The 22,274-nt window shown below is 37.2% G+C and overlaps 1 long non-coding RNA gene across 2 annotated transcripts in view; it reads left to right on the top strand.

Annotated features, from left to right (window-relative positions):
* Positions 1 to 22,274, top strand: part of LOC141585630 (uncharacterized) — a 436,560-nt gene that overhangs the window by 179,216 nt on the left and 235,070 nt on the right. The window lies entirely within an intron of this gene.

The raw sequence follows: 22,274 nt of genomic DNA, 5'->3' as shown, positions 1-22,274 counted from the left end.
TCATCTTATCCATTTTTATTAATCTTTCTTAAATGTATGTGTATCTCACATTTATCTCAATATTCAATATTAGAAGTGTTTTTCTAGATGATGGATTGATGGGTGCAGCAAACCACCATGGCACATGTATAATTATGTAAAAAACCTGCACGTTCTGCACATGTATCCCAGAACTTAAAGTAAAATAAAATTAAATATATATATTAGAAGTGTTTTTATCTTTAGTTAGAAGTTTGGTAATGTGTTTCTGACCTGAAATATGCTATAGGAACTCTTGTTTATATCAGTTAGCCTCTGGTAAGATTTTTTTTGGTACATGTCATTTCACTTAAAGTCACAGTTTTGAAGAACCTATAGATGATGTTAAATGAGGACCTACTGTATAATTATCATCACCGTTTTACAGATTGAGGAAACATGTGCATAAAGGTAAAGCCAAAGTCACATGCCAGACAGAAGCAGAGTGAACATTTGCCTTCAGGTACCCTGGCCTCAAAGCTCATGCTTTGAATTACTATACAATACTGCCTCCTGGGTGATTTATACAAGTCACTCAACCTCTCTGAACCCACGTTTCCACATCAGCAAAGTGGCGATGATAATGCCGACCCACAGATGTGTGGTGAGACTCAAATGAGCTGATGTACCTGAAATGCCTTAGGAAAACTGCGACTCATTCTAAAAATGCAAGGTATCATTTTTGTTTTTATTATTCCACTGACATAATCATGTGCTTTATTAAGAACTTGAGAAGTTCAAAGAATGCGTTTCTTACATGCCATTTAAATAAAGGAACGGATGGCATCTGTTTAAATGCAAATCAGTCCTGCTGTGTTAATGAAATTGACATCCATGTAATTCTGGGTTTAACTATTCTGGTTTGAGATCTTGTTTTCCTACCAAATGCCTACCTTATAGTCTTTTTATGAAGATGAAGACAATTTCATTTGTCCAATTTGAGTGAGGAACAGAAAACTATAGCTCCTTTCAAAGGCTATGCACCAACTTCCTCATTTTGCTAAAAATTGTAGGACCAAACTCATGTACATTTTCCCCCAGCAGATATTTTCTAATTGATATGTCTTCATCATCATGAATCCAGTTTATAGCACCAGGCAGGCAATGTGTTATTTTTGGAGTAGTGCTGTATACACTGGAAAAAATTTGCACATGAGGGCAAAATGGAATAGACAATTGCTTTTGGGGACTGCACAGATTAGTACATCATTGCATACTAACAAAGTGCTAATTGCTCCTTTTGACCACAGGCCCAGTTTACAAAGCTTTTGCACAAATGTGCTCTGTGCACTAAATTACAAAACTAACACTGCATTATTTCTCAGTACAGCTTGCAAATTCTTGTAGGGCAGTATGCATTAGCATTAATTAAACTAGAGAGAGAGAGAGAGAGAGAGAGAGTGCACTAGCAAGAACGAGGGGGGAGATGCTCACAATTTAGAAAGAGCAGACTGGATACTAATTACTCAGGTTACAAATGTTGCATTTGTTCTGGAATGATATTAGTAAAAGTAAACAGCATTTATTCTCAAGACTTGTATTTGGAAAACAGTTTCAATTCTGCAATGGATATGAAAATTAGTGACTAATGGCTAAAATAATAAACAGTGATTGACCGTAGCTGTTGTGTGCTTTTGTTAAATGTGTGTGACCAATTCTTGAGAAAACTGTTTGCATTAAATATTACAGTTAATTTTTTCCAAAGCAGCCGAGAGAATCTGCTAAGTGACAAATGAGTGAGGTGTCATCTATTGTATAGCTTGAAAGGGTTATTCATAACATCTCTCATTCATTTTTTTTTCATTTCATGCAGCATTTGCATCCTTGAGAAATTTATTAAATGTGTTTAGATTCAAAGCACCTGACCATAGGCTCAAGTACCTGAAAAATACTTTTGAATTGATAACTTCATTATTTAATATGCATTCATCAAGCACCTACTATGTGCTAAGCACAGAAAGTGCTATGACCTTATCTTCAAGCAGTTCAGAATCCATCCGGATAGACAGATCTTATAATGACTAAAAATAGCAATAATAGGACAAATGTTTCACTTGAAGAACATAGCAGCTTCACTTGAAGAATATACCAGAAATACTGCTATAGGAAAATAGAATGGCCATTTCTGCCTTGAAGAATTAGGAAAGGCATGGAAGAGCAGGGGATATTCAGCTTGCAAGATGTGTGCAGGTGGCAGACACAGTGTGGGGTTGAGGACAGTTAGAAAGGGAATGTGATGGCCTGAGATACCAAAGCTCTGAACTTAGGCAGTGGCAGGGTGATCGAGAATAGAGGACAGATTTGAGAACGCTTGCAGAGGTAGACCTGAGAGGACTGGTCCCCTGTTGGTCTTGGAAAGTGAGGAAAGGTGATCTCAAAGTTCTATGGATGACAAATAATGTATATACTAGAAAAGACGAGAGAAAGAGCAGAATGAGGAAAAACGTAAACAGAGATTAGCAGGTCTTGTTTGTTTTCTGCCTCTAGTCTCCTGGGATGTCTTGATCAGTTCCCTGCATACCACCTCCTGGTTCAGCCAGATCCTCGGTCTACTTGTAAGGGGCTGACCTCACCCTGCTTAAATTCCTTTACCTGCATGCAGAGGATAGAAAGTGGCAGGGAATTTACTAAGGAAATTAAGGACCCTAGGACCAGTCTTTAACCAAAGACTGACACAGCAGTGGAATATAAATACTTCATGGTCCTTGCTCCTGGTTAGCAGCTGTGATATACTGACATATGCCAGTGTTTTTCAAATTTTAACATTACTATGATTCATGTGGAGGATTGTATTAAAATGCATATATCAATTTGGTAGAACTAGTGTGGGGTATGAGATTTTGCACATCTAGCAAATTTTCTAGTGATGTTGACCTGCTGATGTATAGACCACACTTGGTGTTGCTAGGACTTACACTATCTTCAGAGTGCCCTGAGTGACTGAATCACAATTACTTCTTCCCCATGGGCTTTGCTGAACATTTGTTCCTTACTTAACTTCTTTCTCTTCCAATTCCACTTTTCCTCTTCCTTACTAGATTTTTCTGGGAACATTTCTAATAAATCACTATCACAGGAATCTTTATTTCAGCATGTGTCTGGAAATTCCAACCTAACAGAGTCCATGAGTTTTATTTTGAACATGTTATATTTCAGGTTCCAAAGAAATATACAAGATGAAATGTCCAATAGTTAATAAGTGCTAGTGATAACCATACCTTCCTTCTTTCAGTTCTCCCTTCTTAGCAAGGGGTGTTCTGAGAATACAGGGCATTTAAGCAGACCTCTGATGTCTCAGGTGTGTCCCTCAAAATTTAAAAGAGTAAGTTTCTTTTGTTGTATTCTTGTTTGAAATCTTTGAGAATTGATCATCTGTATGTACCGTATCTCCTCATTAGCCAGAATATTCTGCTGTCTGAGTGCTTTTCAGATATTAATGTACACATAAACAACCCATAGATCTCGTTAAAACACAAGTTCTGGTTCTGTAGATATGGGAAGGGATGAAAGGTTCTGTATTTCTGACAAGCTACCTCATGATACTGCCACTGCTGGTCTACAGACCACGTGAACTACACTTTTAAGAAGCAGGGGTCTAAAACACACTTCACAAGTTTAATTTTCAAGGAAATACTCTGAAATTGAATGAGGCACTGATAGCAACAGTAGTAGTAGAAGTAATGATGGTAGTAGTAGTAATAGCTGACATTCATTATTTACATTTACTAAGTACACACACTCTGTGTTAAGCCCTACTCAGATTATCCTACAAATACCAACTCATTTATTCCTCACAATAGTGATGAGATATAAGAATAATGAATGCATTATTCTAAGGGTTTTAATAAGTTAACTGTTGTTCCATACGGAAAACCACAGAATAGATTGGTGGTATGCTATAAAAGTCCAAATATTTAGAGTTGTTTTGCTAGTAACCACATCATTTCCAAGAGGAGAGGAAATGTTTGGGAAATGAACACAGCCTAACTCATTCTTTTTAGGGAGTGATGGAAATGAACCAGTAAATGATACAAGTGAGCAATGTGTGAGGTGGCCTCGCAGGGTGACCGTTGTGGGTGACTACCTATTGCATTTGTTAGATTTATTTCAAAACTCAGTTTAAACCCCACTTCACCCCTCCCCTGTGACTCAGTTTTGAGCAGTTGAGTTTAAAAATGACAAGGATGACTCAAGCACTGAAATCTCTGTGAAAACAGGAGACACCTCCTCCCACCCTCAGCAATCTTTGTTTTCTTCCAAATGCTAGGAACCCACACTTAACACACATACAGACACACACACACACACACACACATACACACACACAGAGAGAGAGAGAGAGAAATGCACACATGGTAAATATGTACAGAATTTTTGACTTAATCAAAATAAATGCTTCTCCAAATAGAATTTATTCTTACTTTTAAAGAAAATTGAAATAATGTTCAAATAGCAATTGAAAGGGAGTAAGTATATCACTATATTTTCTTGTTTTCAGAAATCAAAAGTTAAGATTTTTTTTAGATTTATAGTTGTAAAAAGAAACTGTTTTCCTTTTAAATAAAGTTGTTTTGGGGAATTTTCTGTTTTTTTGTTTTTGTTTTTGTTTTTGTTTTAATAGTGACAGGGTCTTGCTATGTTGCTCAGGCTGGTCTTGAACTCCTGAGCTCAAGCTATGTACCTGCCTTGGCATCCCAAAGTGCTGGGATTACAGGCATGAGCCACTAAATAAGGCTTTATTTTATGAACAAGAAGACTAGCTATGGCTTGAAAGAAAAGTACAGTCATGCCTATTTTTATCTCATTAAATATCTAGAATCTTTTATGATGTGTTATGGCTACCCACTAAAAAACAGATTCAAAGACTTAGTTTGTTAAGAGGGAGCAGAAGGGAACATGCTGACTCTCTGGTAGGGGAGATAACATTATATACCCCTGGTTTATGAATTAACTAGGGGTGACGTGAGAGCACATTCTTTTTATATGTTATTATATGTGTGAAGCAATCATAAAACATAACTGTAATATATGAGACCCACCTCTAGCACCTGGAGAGATGAGGCAATGGTAAAGTCAGGCAGGAGAGGTTGGAATCTGGTTGTGCCACCTATACGTGTTCAGCAAATGAGCTAGGAGCTGGTGGTGGGATTCTGACTGGAGGATGAAAGATAGCATTGGGTTTTTAGAACTGGAGGCAGTCTCTCCTGTGAAACAACAGGTGGATGAGAGAATTTAATGAGCTCCTTTGTCAAGTAAGTTCTGGAAATCTTGTATGCCATATTTGTTTGTGGAGATTCACAAGGCGCACACACATATGAAAGGTTCTGAGGGGCCCTGCTTCTTAAGTATGTTCAAAACAGATCCTCACCAATGAATATTTGCGTATCTCATCTCACCACATAAACCTTTTTTTTCTTTTTAAACACAAAATGACATCCCTTGGAAATAGTATTCTGTGGCACTCAGTTCAGGAAATGGGAGAGAATCTTTGGAGAAGCTCCTTGATTTCAGGGAGGGGTGCCATCACATGACCAGTAGGTAAGATTGACCGCTCAGAAGAAGCAAAGAGGCCATGCTTCATTAAAAGATTCAGCCATAATATTTGGCAGGTGATGTACTTCAGGCAAACTGAAAGAGACAAGGTTGAGCTGAAAAACTGTTGGCAAGTTTAAAGTCCTGCCCAGGAATTAAGCCAATCAATTTACTTAAATTACTTAAGAAATAAGTAATCTGTACTCAATGATCATTTATTTCTGTGCCTTTGGGTGTGTGTGTATGTGTGTGTGTGTGTGTGTGTGTGTGTGTGTGTGTGTGTGGTGGGCAGGGGAGGAGGGTGGTAGTGGTAGTAAGGGATGTAGCTTTACTCTGTTTCTTGTAAATAAAATGTTCATTCTTATTTTTATGAAATTGCATAAAACTCTAATTTACCCAGGTCATGGAGATAGAAGGATTATATATTTTTAAGGAAACATGGCAAAATCTGACTGTTTGAAATCAGATAGGCCCAGCCTGGATTCTTGAACAGCATAGCAAATGAAACCAAGTTAACCTGGGATCTATGTATGGCTACACCTCACATGCCACAGCCCAAAGTCAGAAACTGGCTAAGATTTGTAAGAAGAAGTAAAACCATGAATAGAAGAACATGGAGTTGGAATTGTTCTCTTCCCGCCTGGGCTTCCCCCTCGCTATCTCTTTTGCTTGAATTGTTGATGCCTTTACTGACATTTTGGAAATTCTCAACTGCCATGGAGGGGAATGGGGGATTTCTGTTTCACCACTCTACCTTTTTTGCTTATTGTCTTTGTTCAGTTTGTGGCCCTAGTGCCATGCTGATGCTGAGCTGTCACTTCAGGCTTGTTAGTCAAATTATGGTGATTAATGCAAACAGCCAACATGAACTTTGGGCCGCTCAGATGTTAGATAACCCACGTGCTGGCAAAGAGCCATCTCTCTACATATCCTAAGTGACTCAGACATCTTTCAACACCAAAGTAGCTCTTCCTCAAGCAGAGAACCCTGTGATTCTTAAGTGACTCAGACACCTTTCAAAACTAAAAGACAGCTTTCTGGTATTTGATATAAATTTGATGGCCAAATTCTTTTCAGAAGATAAAATTAATGAGGCTGTTCAAAAACAAATTGCTTTGGGTGAAAAGTGGTGGTTTTCTATTGACCCCTACCATGTACATGAGGCTGATCTTTACTAGTGGTTTTGCAATAGAATCAAGTCTCCATCATTCTTTCTTCTTAATTTACTCATTTTCCTTAACTGGGTTTTAGAAACAAGTAAGGAACCACCCCCAATCCTGGTTGAGCTTTTACATATGTTAAATGGTAATATGTCCCTCGCTTTCCTAAGTTGAAAAGGATATTTTGAAGACTATCAGAAAAAGAAATATACGATACCTAAAAAACATTAGATACTTAGAACTTCAAGGGTTTATTGTTTATTACGTAATAAGGAAGCCCCAGTTCTGTAATTCTCCAGAGAATGTGTCATCAAACATTCTGATCTGATATAAATGTAGAGCTCTTGCCAAAGGGATTTCTTATCTAGATTGGTGTTAAAAAAAAGCCAACTATGAGAAAGATGTTCCATCAACATAAACCGAAGTTTTATGCTGGGGAATACCCTGTGAAATCAGCCATTTCCGTTAATGTATCACACTATGATTCTATGAAGTATAGTCAGAAGGGCTAACACAGAGAACATTTTGATGTAGTTGGTTTTGGTCATGTAACCACAATCACCATCAATATATGGAACATGTAATCACTCCAAAAATGTCCATCATGTTTCATGTAGTCAGTCACTGCAAAATCCTGGCCTTCTAGCAGCTACTGATTTATTTTGTCTCTCTGTTTGCTCTTTCATCATATGCTGTATGACATCATATAAATGGAATCATACAGAATGTAGTTTTTTTAGTCTTGTTTCTTTTACTTAGAATAATGCTTTTGAGATTTATCCATTTTATTGCATGTGTCACTAGTTCACTACTTTTTATTTCTGGATACACTCATTATATAGACAAACCATAGCTTGCTTATTCATCCAATAGTTGAAGGACATTTGGCTTGTTTTCAGTTTTTTAGAATAATATCCTCTACATACCCTCTAAATGTTTGTCCACAGGTGTGTTTATGTGTGTGTGTATGTGTGTGTGTGTGTATATGTGTGTGTGTGTGTGTGTGGTGTTTGTGTGCATGTGTGTGTGTGTGTAATTTCTGGGTCATAAGGCAAATGTATATTTAATTTTATAGGAAAATGCCATATTCATTTCCCAGCATCAGCAACTTAGGAGAATCTCACAGCCAATTAAAAAAAATAAATTTAGCCATTCTAATAGGTATGTAATGGCATCTCATTGTAGGTTTAATTTGCATTTCCCTAATAATTAATTCTTTTCAGCACCTTTTTATATGCTTATTTGCCATTAATGTATCTTTTCTGGCAGGAGGGAGGGCAGGACAGGGTCTCACCATGTTGCCTAGGCTGGTTTTAAGCTCATAGGCTCAAACGATCCTCCTGCCCCAGGCTCCTAAAGTTTTGGCAAAATATGTGTTCAAATCTTACGTTCATCTTTATTAGTTTGTTTCCTTTTTGTTTAGTTTTGAGAGTTCTTTAGATATCCTGAATACAACTTCTTTACCAGTTATAAGTTTTGCTAATATTTTCTCCCAGTTCAAGGCTTGCATTTTCATATTCTTAACAGTGATTTTTGAAAGGCAAAACCTTTTTATTTTTAGTGAAGACTAATTTATCAGAGTCTTTGTTTTACACATTATGCTTTTTGTATCATATGTAAGTAATCCTTGTCTAACTCAAGTTACAAAATATTTTATGTTTCCTTCTAGAAGTTTAGAGTTTTAATTCTTACATTTAGGCATGTAATCTGCATTAAGTTAAATTTTGTATGGAATTCAAGGTGTAGATTGACTTTTTTGCATATTGATATCAAATTATTCTAGCACCATTTGTTGAAAAATTAACTTTTATGCACTGAATTGCCTTTGGACCTTGTTCAAAAAATCAGTTGACTATATGATGCATGGGGTCATTTCTGGACTGTCTGTTCTGTTTTATTGGTCTGTGTTTCTATGCTTTCACCAGCGTCACCCTTTTTGGATAATTAGAACTTTATAATAAGGCTTGAAACAAAATAATATTAAGAGCTCCAATTTTGTTCTTCTTTTCCAAAATTGTTTTGGCCATTCTAGATTGGCTTTCCACATATATTTTCAAATTAGCTTATTAATTCCTACCAAAACTCCTGCTGATAATTTGATTAGGATGGCATACAATTTAGGATTGAACTGACTTTTTAATAATATTGAGTTTTACAATTTATAAAAATTATATACATCCCCATTCATTCATGTCTTTTTAAATTTCTTAGTAAAGTTTTGTACTTTTCAGCATAGATATTGCCTGTATTTTATGTCTGTTTGTACAATTGTAAAACATGATTTTAAAAAATTTTTATTTCCAACTGCTTATTGCTAATATATAGAAATACAGTTCATTTTTACATACTGACTTTGTATCCTATGACCTTACTCACCTATTAATCATAGTAGCTTCTTAGTAGAAACTTTGGGATTTTCTACACAGACAGTCATGCCATCTGCAAATATGAGGTTTTTTTTTTTCTAGCTATATAGTTTTCATCTCTTTATCTGAAATAGGAGTATTGGAAGTGACTATCCTTCCTTTATTCCCATTCTTAATGAGAAAGAAGTCAGTCTGTCATCATTAAATATGATGATAGTTTTTTGTAGATGCTCTCTATCAGGTTGTGGAAGCTTCCTTTTATTTTCGATGTGCTTAGACTTTTTATCATGAATGAATATTGAATTTTTCAAATGCTTTTTCTATAATTATTTAGATAATCATATGGATTTTCTTCTTTATTCTACTGATATGGTGAATTATACTGATATTGAGATGTAAAACCAAACATTTTATTTATATGATAAATTTTACTTCATTATGATGGATACTGAATTTAATGTGCATGTATTTCATTGAGGATTTTTGTGTCTATGTTCAAGAGTGTTGTTGGTCTACAGTTTTCTTATAGTGCCTTTGTCAGATTTTGGTCTCAGGGTAATGCTGATTTCATAGAATAAGGTAGGAATTGAATTGTTCAGTTCTTTACTAATTTCTGGAATAATTGGTAAAGAAAATTGTATTAACTCATCCTTAAATATCTGGTAGGATATTGGCAGTGAAGCTATTGGGGTCTGAAAGTTTTCTTGGTTGCAGTGTTTCAATTATAAATTTAATTGATCTAATAGATATAGGATTATTCAAGTAATCTATTTATTTTTGAGTGACTTTTGGTTGTGTGTACATTCAAAGAATTCGTACATTTCATCTATATCAGGGGTTAGCAAAATATACCTATGCCTAATGTGGAATGTAGCTTGTTTTGTATGGTCTGTAAGCTAAGAATGATATTACTTTGTAAAGAAATTATAAAATAAGAATATATGATAGAGACAGTGTGTGGCCCACAAGGCCTATAATATCTGGAGCTGGCCCAGATAGTAATATCTGGAGCTTTACAGAAAAAGTGTATCAGTCCCTGATCTATGTTATTTAACTTAAGGCTATCAGTTTGGTTTTTTTTTTTTTTTTTTTTTTTTTAATTTTATTTTATTTTATTTTGTTGCATTTTAGGTTTCGGGGTACATGTGATGAACATGCAAGATTGTTGCATAGGTACACACATGGCAGTGTGCTTTGCTGCCTTCCGTCCCCTCACCTGTATCTGTCATTTCTCCCCATGCTATCTCTTCCCACTTTCCACCTCCCGCCCCTCCCCCATTTCCCCCCAACGGACCCCAGTGTGTAGTGCTCCCTTCCCTGTGTCCTTGTGTTCTCATTGTTCAACACCCGCCTATGAGTGAGAATATACGGTGTTTGATTTTCTGCTCTTGTGTCAGTTTGCTGAGAATGATGGTTTCCAGGTTCATCCATGTCCCTACAAAGGACGTGAACTCATCGTTTTTGATGGCTGCGTAATATTCCATGGTGTATATGTACCACATTTTCCCTATCCAGTCTATCATCGTTGGGCATTTGGGTTGGTTCCAGGTCTTTGCTATTGTAAACAGTGCTGCAATGCACATTCGTGTGCACGTGTCCTTGTAGTAGAATGATTTATAATCCTTTGGATATATACCCAGTAATGGGATTGCTGGGTCAAATGGGATTTCTATTTTTAGGTCCTTGAGGAATCGCCACACTGTCTTCCACAATGGTTGAACTAATTTACATTCCCACCAACAGTGTAGAAGTGTTCCTATTTCTCCACATCCTCTCCAGCATCTGTTGTTTCCCGATTTTTTAATGATCGCCATTCTAACTGGTGTGAGATGGTATCTCAATGTGGTTTTGATTTGCATTTCTCTGATGACCAGGGATGATGAGCATTTTTTCATATGTTTGTTGGCCTCCTGTATGTCTTCTTTTGTAAAGTATCTGTTCATGTCCTTTGCCCATTTTTGAATGGGCTTGTTTGTTTTTTTCTTGTAGATCTGCTTTAGTTCTTTGTAAATTCTGGATATCAGCCCCTTGTCAGATGGGTAGGCTGCAAAAATTTTTTCCCATTCTGTTGGTTGCCGATTCACTCTACTGACTGTTTTTTTTTTTGCCGTGCAGAAGCTGTGGAGTTTGATTAGGTCCCATTTGTCTATTTTGGCTTTTGTTGCCATTGCTTTTGGCGTTTTGGTCATGAAGTCCTTGCCTACACCTATGTCCTGAATGGTTTTGCCTAGATTTTCCTCTAAGGTTTTTATGGTGTTAGGTCTGATGTTTAAGTCTTTAATCCATCTGGAGTTAAGTTTAGTGTAAGGTGTCAGGAAGGGGTCCTGTTTCTGCTTTCTGCACATGGCTAGCCAGTTTTCCCAACACCATTTATTAAACAGGGAGTCCTTTCCCCATTGCTTGTTTTTGTCAGGCTTGTCGAAGATCAGATGGTTGTGGGTATGTTGTATTTCCTGTGAGGCCTCTGTTCTGTTCCATTGGTCTATATCTCTGTTTTGGTACCAGTACCATGCTGTTTTGATTACTGTAGCCTTGTAGTATAGTTTGAAGTCCGGTAGTGTGATGCCTCCTGCTTTGTTCTTTTTGCTTAGAATTGACTTGGCTATGCGGGCTCTCTTTTGGTTCCATATGAAGTTTAAGGTGTTTTTTTCCAGTTCTGTGAAGAAGGTCATTGGTAGCTTGATGGGAATAGCGTTGAATCTGTAAATTACTTTGGGCAGTATGGCCATTTTCACAATGTTGATTCTTCCTAACCATGAACATGGAATGTTTCTCCATCTGTTTGTATCCTCTCTTATTTCATTGAGCAATGGCTTGTAGTTCTCCTTGAAGAGGTCCTTTACGTTCCTTGTTAGTTGTATTCCTAGGTACTTTATTCTCTTTGTAGCAATTGTGAATGGCAGTTCGTTCTTGATTTGGCTCTCTTAAAGTCTATTACTGGTGTACAGGAATGCTTGTGATTTTTGCACGTTGATTTTGTATCCTGAGACTTTGCTGAAGTTGTTTATCAGTTTCAGGAGATTTTGGGCTGAGATGATGGGGTCTTCCAGATATACAATCATGTCATCTGCAAATAGAGACAATTTGATTTCCTCCTTTCCAATTTGAATACCCTTTATTTCTTTTTCTTGCCTGATTGCTCTGGCTAGAACTTCCAGTACTATATTGAATAGGAGTGGTGAGAGAGGGCATCCTTGTCTAGTGCCAGATTTCAAAGGGAATGCTTCCAGTTTTTGCCCATTCAGTATGATATTGGCTGTTGGTTTGTCGTAAATAGCTTTTATTGTTTTGAGATACGTTCCATCAATACCTAGTTTATTGAGGGTTTTTAGCATAAAGGGTTGTTGAATTTTGTCAAAAGCCTTTTCTGCATCAATTGAGATAATCATGTGGTTCTTGTCTTTGGTTCTGTTTATGCGGTGAATTACATTTATGGACTTGCGTATGTTGAACCAGCCTTGCATCCCCGGGATGAATCCTACTTGATCATGGTGGATGAGCTTTTTGATATGCTGTTGCAATCGGTTTGCCAGTATTTTATTGAAGATTTTTGCATCTATGTTCATCATGGATATTGGCCTGAAATTTTCTTTTCTTGTTGAGTCTCTGCCGGGTTTTGGTATCAGGATGATGTTTGTCTCGTAAAATGATTTGGGAAGGATTCCCTCTTTTTGGATTGTCTGGAATAGTTTCAGAAGGAATGGTATCAGCTCCTCTTTGTATGTCTGGTAGAATTCCACTGTGAACCCATCTGGACCTGGGCTTTTTTTGGGTGGTAGGCTCTTTATTGCTGCCTCGACTTCAGACCATGTTATTGGTCTATTCAGGGTTTCGGCTTCTTCCAGGTTTAGGCTTGGGAGGTTGCAGGTGTCCAGGAATTTATCCATTTCTTCCAGGTTTACTAGTTTATGTGCATAGAGTTGTTTGTAATAATCTCTGATGATGGTTTGGATTTCTGTGGAATCTGTGGTGATATCCCCTTTATCGTTTTTTATTGCATCAATTTGGTTATTCTCGCTTTTCTTTTTTATTAATCTGGCTAGTGGTCTGTCTATTTTGTTGATCTTTTCAAAAAACCAGCTCCTGGATTTATTGATTTTTTGAAGAGTTTTTTGTGTCTCTATTTGCTTCAGTTCTGCTCTGATCTTAGATATTTCCTGTCTTCTGCTAGGTTTTGAGTTTTTTTGATCTTGCTCCTCTAGCTCTTTCAATTTTGATGATAGGGTGTCAATTTTCGACCTCTCCTTTCTTCTCATGTGGGCACTCATTGCTATATATTTTCCTCTAGAGACTGCTTTAAATGTGTCCCAGAGATTCTGGTATGTTGTGTCTTCGTTCTCATTGGTTTCGAAGAACATCTTTATTTCTGCCTTCATTTCATTGTTTATCCAGTCAACATTCAAGAGCAAGTTGTTCAGTTTCCATGAAGCTGTGTGATTCTGAGTTAGTTTCTGCATTCTGACTTCTAACTCGATTGCATTGTGGTCTGAGAGACTGTTTGTTATGATTTCTGTTCTTTTGCATTTGCTGAGGAGTGATTTATTGCCAATTATGTGGTCAATTTTAGAGTAGGTGTGATGTGGTGCTGAGAAGAATGTATATTCTGTGGATTTGGGGTGGAGAGTTCTGTAAATGTCTATTAGGTTTGCTTGTTCCAGGTCTGTATTCAGGTCCTGGATATCCTTGTTGATTTTCTGTCTGGATGATCTGTCTAATATTGACAGTGGGGTGTTAAAGTCTCCCACTATTATTGTGTGGGAGTCTAAGTCTCTTTGTAAGTCATTAAGAACTTGCCTTATGTATCTGGGTGCTCCTGTATTGGGTGCGTATATATTTAGGATTGTTAGCTCTCCTTGTTGCAGTGATCCTTTTACCATTATGTAATGTCCTTCTTTGTCTCTTTTGATCTTTGTTGCTTTAAAGTCTATTTTATCAGAGATGAGAATTGCAACTCCTGCCTTTTTTTGCTCTCCATTTGCTTGGTAGATCTTCCTCCATCCCTTTATTTTGAGCCTTTGTGTATCCTTGCATGTAAGATGGGTTTCCTGGATACAGCACACTGATGGGTTTTGGCTTTTTATCCAGTTTGCCAGTCTGTGTCTTTTGATTGGGGCATTTAGTCCATTGACATTTAGGGATAGTATTGTTATGTGTGATTTTGATACTGTCATTTTGATGCTACCTGGCTGTTTTGTTGGTTAGTTGATGCAGCTTCTTGATTGTGTTGATGCTCTTTTACCATTTGGTGTGTTTTTGGAGTGGCTGGTACTGGTTGTTCCTTTATAAGTGTAGAGCCTCTTTCAGGAGTTCTTGTAGAGCAGGTTTGGTGGTGATGAAATCTCTGAGCGCTTGCTTGTTCACAAAGGATTTTATTTTTCCTTCGCTTATGAAGCTTAGTTTGGCTGGATAGGAGATTCTGGGTTGAAAGTTCATTTCTTTAAGGATGTTGAATATTGGCCCCGAATCTCTTCTGGCTTGTAGGGTTTCTGCTGAGAGATCTGCTATGAGTCTAATAGGCTTCCCTTTGTGGGTAACCCGACCTTTCTCTCTGGCTACCCTTAGCATTTTCTCTTTCATTTCAACCTTGGTGAATCTGACGATTATGTGCCTTGGGGTTGCTCTTCTTGCGGAATATCTTTGTGGTGTTCTCTGTATTTCCTGGATTTGAATATTGGTCTGCCTTGCTAGGTTGGGGAAGTTTTCCCGGATAATATCCTGAAGAGTATTTTCCAGCTTGGATTCATTCTCTTCATCACATTCAGGTACACCTATCAGATGTAGATTAGGTCTTTTCACATAGTCCCACATTTCTTGAAGATTTTGTTCATTCCTTTTTGCACTTTTTTCTCTGTTCTTGCCTTCTCTTTTAATTTTATTGAGTTGATCTTCAACCTCTGATATCCTTTCTTCTGCTTGGTCAATTCGGCTGTTGAAGCTTGTGCATGCTTCACGAAGTTCTCGTGTTGCATTTTTCAGCTCCATCAATTCACTTATACTCCTCTCTATGCTGTCCATTCTCGTCAGCAGTTCGTCCAATCTTTTTTCAAGGTTCCTATTTTCTTTGCGTGTGGTTAGAACATGTTCTTTTAGCTCGCTGTAGTTTCTTACTACCCACCTTCTGAAGTCTGATTCTGTCATTTCATCACTCTCCTTCTCCATCCAGTCTGGTTCCCTTGCTGGTGAGGAGTTGTGATCCCTTTTAGGAGGAGAGATGTTCTGGTTTCGGGAGATTTCATCCTTTTTACGCTGGTTTCTTCCCATTTTTGTGGGTTTATCCACCTGTTGTCTGTCTCTGTCCCAGGGAGTTGGAGCTTTATGAGTTTCCGTTGCACTACTGCCTTTTTTGATTTTTCTTTCAGGTCTGACCCGCCCAGCTAGCCGCACGCCTAGCCACTGCCTGCCCGCAGGGGCTTTGCTGAGCTGTTGTGGGCTCCGCCCAGCTGCCCTGAGCTCTTCCCTGTAGTCCTTTTTATATGGGCGTAGTTAGAACTGTCTCGGCAACGGTGGCCCCGCCTCTGTTATGGAGGACTCTCTCTGTTGTGGCAGGTTGCCTCGGCAACGGTGGGTTGCCTTGGCAACGGGGGCCTGCCTCCGTAGCGGTGGAGAGTCTCAGTAATGGCGGAAGCCCCTCCCCCACCGAGCCGGACCGTCCCGGTTCAGCTGTGCTTGGTTTGAAGGGCTCAACCCAGAGGGTTTCCAATTACTGTTTTTGTTTTCGTTGTTGTTGGGGGTGGAAGGCTGGGACCAACCGAGCCTGATCACCTGGCTCCCTGACTCAGTCTTTTCTTTTAAGTTGAACGACCCCGAGTTCCGGTCGCTTGTTGAAGAGGCGCCGGGATCTCCCGTACTGCGACTCACGGAGTTGGCTCGAACTGCGGCGCCAGCTCCTGGCGGATTTTTTGCCTAGGAATCTCCTGGCCTGACTCGCTATTTCAGATGAATGGCCAACTCTGCCGTCTCAGGGCTCTGCTCGCCAGCTAAGAGGGCTCCCAGACCAGTGGCTTTTGTATGGAGAACCGCAGCAACAGGGAGTGGTCACAGCAGCCGCGCGGGCAGAATCAGCCCCACAGGGGCCAAAACAGCCACACCGGCTGGGACTGCGACACTGGCGACCCCTCTGCCTGGGTATCTCCTGGTCTGTGGGCAATAAGAGTTCGTCTGGAAATGCGGCGTTCACTCACCCTCTGCACTTTCACTGGGAGCTGAAGTCCTGAGCTGTTCTTAGGCGGCCATCTTCCCAGCATTCCCCAGTTTGGTTTTTTTACTCTTTAAATGTAGTATTTGAAGTGATGTTAGTTCTTATCAACCTTCTTTCATTTTATAGTAGTAATTTGTATCTTGACTCCTTTTTCTTTTATCTTTTTTATTAGAGGTTCATTAGTTTTAGTGATGATTTTTTTCATTATATTTCTCTTAAATTTCATTGATTTCTGCTTTTTTCATATTCCCTTTCTTCTCCTCATGTCAGGTTTAATTTGCCCTTTTTTAGTTTCTTAAAGTGAAAGCTTAGATCATTAATTTGTGAACGTTTTTCTAATATAAGAAAAATATGAAGATTTTTATGTTATGATTTTCCCTCTAAGCACTACTTTGGAAACTTTACATGCATTTTATGTTATGTATTCATACTCATTCAGTAAAAACTATTTTCTGACTTCTTTGTGACTTGCTCTGTGACTCACTGGTTATTTAGAAGTGCCATGTTTAATTATGGAATATTTACAGAATTTCCAGTATCTTTCTTTATTGATTTCTAAGTTAATTCTGTCATGGGTAGACAAAATATTTTGTATTAATTGATTATTTTAAATTTGTTAAGGTTTGTATTATGATTCAGAATATGGTCTGTCTTGGTGAACATTTAATTTGCACATGAAAAGAATGTGGATTCTGCTGTTACTGTGTAGAGTGTTATATAAATATCAGTTAGGTTAAGTATGTTGGTGGTGATACTCAGGTCTTCTATACATATTGACTCTCTGTTACGTATTCTATCAACTGATGAGACAGGAATGGTAAGCTCTCCAAATACAACTGTAGATTTGCCTATTTTCCTTTTCAGCTCTATAACATTTGCTTCATGAATTTAGAAACTCAGTTGTTAGGTGCATACGCAATTATAATTTTTATATCTTCTTGGAAAAGTGAATCCTTTATCAATTTGTCCCCTTTATCTCTGATAAAATCTTCCTTATCAAGTCGATGTTGTATGATATTATTATAGCCATTCCAGATTTCTTTTTATTAGTGTTGTTGCATATCTTTTTACATCCCTTTATTTTCAACCTGTTTAAGTCTTTATATCTAAAGTGTTTCTTGTAGGTAGCATATAGATATTTTGTGTTCTCATCCAATCCATTAATCTTCATATTTTAATTAGTACAGATAAATCATTTAAGTTTAATATAATTTTGGATAGGATTGTATTAAACTCTACTATTTTACAGGACATTTTCCATTTGCTTCCTTTCTTCGGTGTTTTTTTGTTTGTTTTGTTTTTTTGCTTCATTTTCTACTTACTTTTGAATTGAATTATTTTTATGATTCTAGTTTATCTCCACTGTTGGCTTATTATTTATGCCTCTTTTTAAAATATTTTACTAATTGTCTTAGGATTTGCAGTATACCTCTGCTGGTACAAAACCAGGCACATAGACCAATGGAACAGGATAGAGAACCCAGAAATAAAGGTGCTCACCTACAGCATCTAATCTTTGATGAAGTTGACAAAAATAAGCAATGGGGAAAGGACTCCCTATTCAATAAGTGGTATTGGGATAGCTGGCTGGCTGCTACACACAGAAGAATGAAACTAAACCCCCTCCTTTCACCATATGCAAAACTTAACTCAAGATGGACAAAAGATTTAAATACAAGACCTCAAACTATAAGAATCCTAAAAGAAAACATAGAAAACACCATTGTGGACATTGGCCTTGGGAAAGAATGTATGACTAAGTTCTCAAAAGCACTTGCAGCCAAAACAAAAATTTAAAGCGAGACCTAATTAAACTAAAGCACTTTTGTAAAGCAAAAGAAACCATCAACAGAATAAACAGGCAACCTACAGAATGAGAGAAAATATTTGCAAACTATGCATTTGACAAAGGTTTGATATCCAGAATCTATCAGGAAATTAAACAATGGAACAGGCAAAACACATATAACCCCATTAAAAAATAGACAAAAGATGTGAACAGACGATTCTCCAAAGAAGACATATAAGTGACCAACAAGCATATGAAAAAATGCTCAACAACACTAATCATCAGAGAAATGCAAATCAAAACCACAATCACGTATCATCTCACACCAGTCAAAATGGCTACTATTAAAAAGTCAAAAAACAGATTCTGGTGAGGCTACAGAGAAAAGAAGTGGCTTACACACTGTCAGTGGAAAAGTAAATTAGTTTAGCCACTGTGGAAAATAATTTGGAGATTTCTCAAAGAACTGAGAACTACCATTTGACCCAGCAATCCCTAATTACTGAGTATATATCAAAAAGAAAATAAATGGTTCTACCAAAAGACACAACTTATATGTTCATCACAGCACTATTAGTAATTGCAAAAACATGGAATTAACTTAGGCACTCATCAGTGGTTTACTGGATAAAGAAGGTGTGGTACATATACACCATCAAATACCATACAGCCATAAAAAAGAATGGAACCATGTCCTTTGTAACAACATGGATACAGCTGGAGTTCATTATCCTAAGGAAATTAATGCAGGAACAGAAAACCAAATATTGTATGGTCTTCCTTATAAGTGGGAGCTAAATTTTAGGTACTCATGGACATTGAGGACACATAGGAAGCGGGGGCCAGGAGTGGCAAGGGTTGAAAAACTAACTGTTGGGTATTATGCTCTCTCTCTGGGCAATGCAATCATTAGAAGCCAACCCTCTGCATCATACAATATACCTATGTAGCAAACCTGTACATGTACCCCATGAATCTAAAATAAAGGTTGGAATCATTAAAAACTTTACAATATATATCTATATTTTCAATATCTATTTTTAAATAACAGAATATCATGTAGTGTAAGGGTCTTTCAATTCTTCTCTTCCTTTTTTTGTGCTATTGTTGACATTTATTTTACTTTTTTATATGCTATTTACCCACAATATATTGCTGCTTTTTTTTTTTTTTTTTTTTTGCTTTAGGCAGTTGATTTCTTTTAGAATGATAAATAATATGAAAATATGTTTTTATGTTTATTTCCATTTTACATTTTTTCAGAACTCTTTATTTCTTCATTTAGATCCAGATTTCTCTCTAGTGTCATATTCCTTTTGCTTGAAGAATTTCTTTTCACATTTCACATAAATTCACAAAATTTTTATTACCAGTAAAGATTTAGTTGGTAATAAAATCTTTCTAATTTCACTTGTCTGAAAATTCATTATTTTACCTTTCTTTTTTGAAAAGTGTTTTCACTGGCTATAAGATACTAAGATAGCCATTTTTATTTTTGATATTGTAAAGACATCACTTTCTTGTCTTCTAACTTGCATAGTGTTTGTCAAGAAATCTGCTGTAATGCTTGTCTTTGTTTTTCAGTAAGTAATATGTATTTCTTTCTTTTTTCCTCTGGCTACCTTCAAGATTTCCTCTTCATCTTTGTTTTCAGTTTGGATTTAATATGTCTAGGGGTGTGTGTGTGTGTGTGTGTGTGTGTGTGTGTGTGTGGAGGGGATATTGATCCATTGATCCAGCTTCAGGTTTTCTAAATTTCTTAGATCTGTGGTTGATACATTTTATTATTTTTGGGAAGTTCTTCATTGTCTTTTCAAATATTTTTCCCTGCTATCTCTCTTTTCTTCTGAGATATTAATTATATGTTAGAATGTTTCATATCGTTCCATAGCTCTTGAATGCATTGTTCTTTTTTCTTCTCTCACATTTTTATCCTCTGTGTTCTCAGTTTTGGTAATGTTGATACTCTTTCCATGTTCACTGATTATTTCCTTTGCAATATCATACCTGCTTATGAGACCGTCAAATGCACTCTTCTTTTCTGTTATCACAATTTTATTTCTAGCATTCCTATATAACCCTTCCTTAAAATTCCTGTTTCTCTCCTGAAATTCCCCATCTATTAATGAATGGCCTCCACTTTTTCCACTGGAAACCAGGTCAGAAAGGGATGGAAAGCCTCCATTAAAAGACAGGATTCCAGCAGAACTTGTAGATCATAGAGTTTATGGTTTGGATCTGAATTTGAATTTCTCTATCAGAAAGGAGACAACATTCTGTCACTTTTAGATTTGTTTAAAGAAACCTTTAGAATCTAGATTGACTCCAGTTTGAATCTGATTCCCAGCTATGTCTCTCAGTGGACTCAACTGGTAGTAGGTACTTAGCATGACCTACATTTTCAAACAATTTTATTCACAGCAGCCCAGCTTTCCTGGTCTGTGTCTGTAAGTGTAGCCTAGGCCATCTGGTCTTTTTCTCCCTGGTGTGAGAAACTAGATGTTATCTTACCTACTCTCTTTCTTTGCTAATGTTGCTAGTGAAATAATGACTCTGCCTGAATGGAAGTAAAGTACAGATGAGACAATAACAAAGACCAGTGCTACCATTTATCAATCACTTGCCACATACCAGTGGCAGAAAAGATAAAGAATCAGAGGCACCAAGAATTGAAGCATCATACACAAGATTGCAGATATAATAAGAGGCAGAGGTAGAATGCCACCCCAGTATCTTAAGTATTCGTCAAGTGTATTGGTATCTGCTCAATACCATTTTTTAAAACTCCTGTCTAGAATGATGACTCTCAAATAGAATGTCTTACATTAATAAAAATTCTTTGTGGAAGAGCCGACTTTTGAAGATGATACTAAGAGTCTCAAAGAAGAAAGTTTCATTCACCCTGAGAAGCCCTGTTACTCCTAGATTGTGGAAGTCTTTCTCCCCAGTGTTGAAAGGATGCTCAGATGTCACCCTTAGAAATAACAGCAACTGTGACAGTAAAAGGCAGACAATGGAAGGTATAACCAAAATCCTGAGTCCCTACCTCCCACTTCAGGGTTAACAAGCTACACTGAAACCTGTGGCCTAGGTTTGGGACCCAGCTGCTAAAAGCACTTTCGTTGGTTCCTCCTAAGTGGGCTCTCTAAGAAATCCAGTGATTGTGAATGCTTTAGACAGGCACAGCTGTTGGGGAGCAAAGAAACATCTTCTTGTATTTCTATAAAGAAAACAAGTTGACCATGTATTTGGATCTATCCAAGGATGCTGAAAGTACTGCTTTTTAAATGTTTTAAAATTTTTGAGGGAGGATAAAAGCATTCACATAGTGGTATCCAGATTTTGACCCATTTCATACACATTTAATCTTTCCTGTCCTTCTTGTGGGAGCATGTCAGTACAATTTTTATTATTATAAAAATTGATAATGTCACACATAGTGCAGCTTTTTTGTATTCTGTGAACCATTTTGCATATACTATTTCATTTCATCTGAAGAGAACATTAAGGCCGATGGAGAAATTGAAGCATGTTCTAGTAAGGAGGCTTGCACTAGAGAACAAAGTAAGGAAGTATCAGAGCTGAGTCTAGTTAAAACTATGAGACTGGCTTCTAAATTAATCAGAGACCTTGTTTCAAGGATAAAAAGTGAGCATGGGAACAGGAGACAAAAGTAAAGCATGACTGTGAATTTAGGTGTAAGATGGAAAGGTAGCTCCTTCTTGAAGGACAAAACGTTGAAGCACATTACTTCCTAAGCTTGGCAACCATGAATGGAGGGGCCATGCTCTTGGCTCTATGCTTTGTGATGACATGACTTGTTGACAGAATTTGTCTCCTGAGTGCCTTTGTCCAGACTCCTAGCCTTCATCCTAGAGATAAGTCAGTGGGATAATTCCATTCTTGTTCCCTTTCCATGTAGCCCCGCCATAACTTTGAGAATCCCAGGCAATTTATGGTTTCATCAGCAATACCTGTTTCTACTCATCCTTATTAACCCTGGCTATCACCAATTATTTTTAAAAATTGCTTACCTTATTACAAGTGAAAAATGGTATCTCATGATCATTTTAATTAATCTTCTTATCCTTGCTAGAAGTTGAGTACCTTCTCATAGATGTACAGATTTATATTTCTTCTTTCATGAATTGCCTCTTTACCTTTTACCTGATATATGTTTATAAATCTTCATATTTTCAATATTTTAAAAT

The sequence above is a fragment of the Saimiri boliviensis genome, chromosome 9, assembly GCF_048565385.1.
Source record: "Saimiri boliviensis isolate mSaiBol1 chromosome 9, mSaiBol1.pri, whole genome shotgun sequence".
NCBI classification, from domain to species: Eukaryota; Metazoa; Chordata; class Mammalia; order Primates; family Cebidae; genus Saimiri; species Saimiri boliviensis.
The sequence above is the reverse complement of the archived record's forward strand: the minus strand, read 5'-3'. Positions and strand labels throughout refer to the sequence as shown.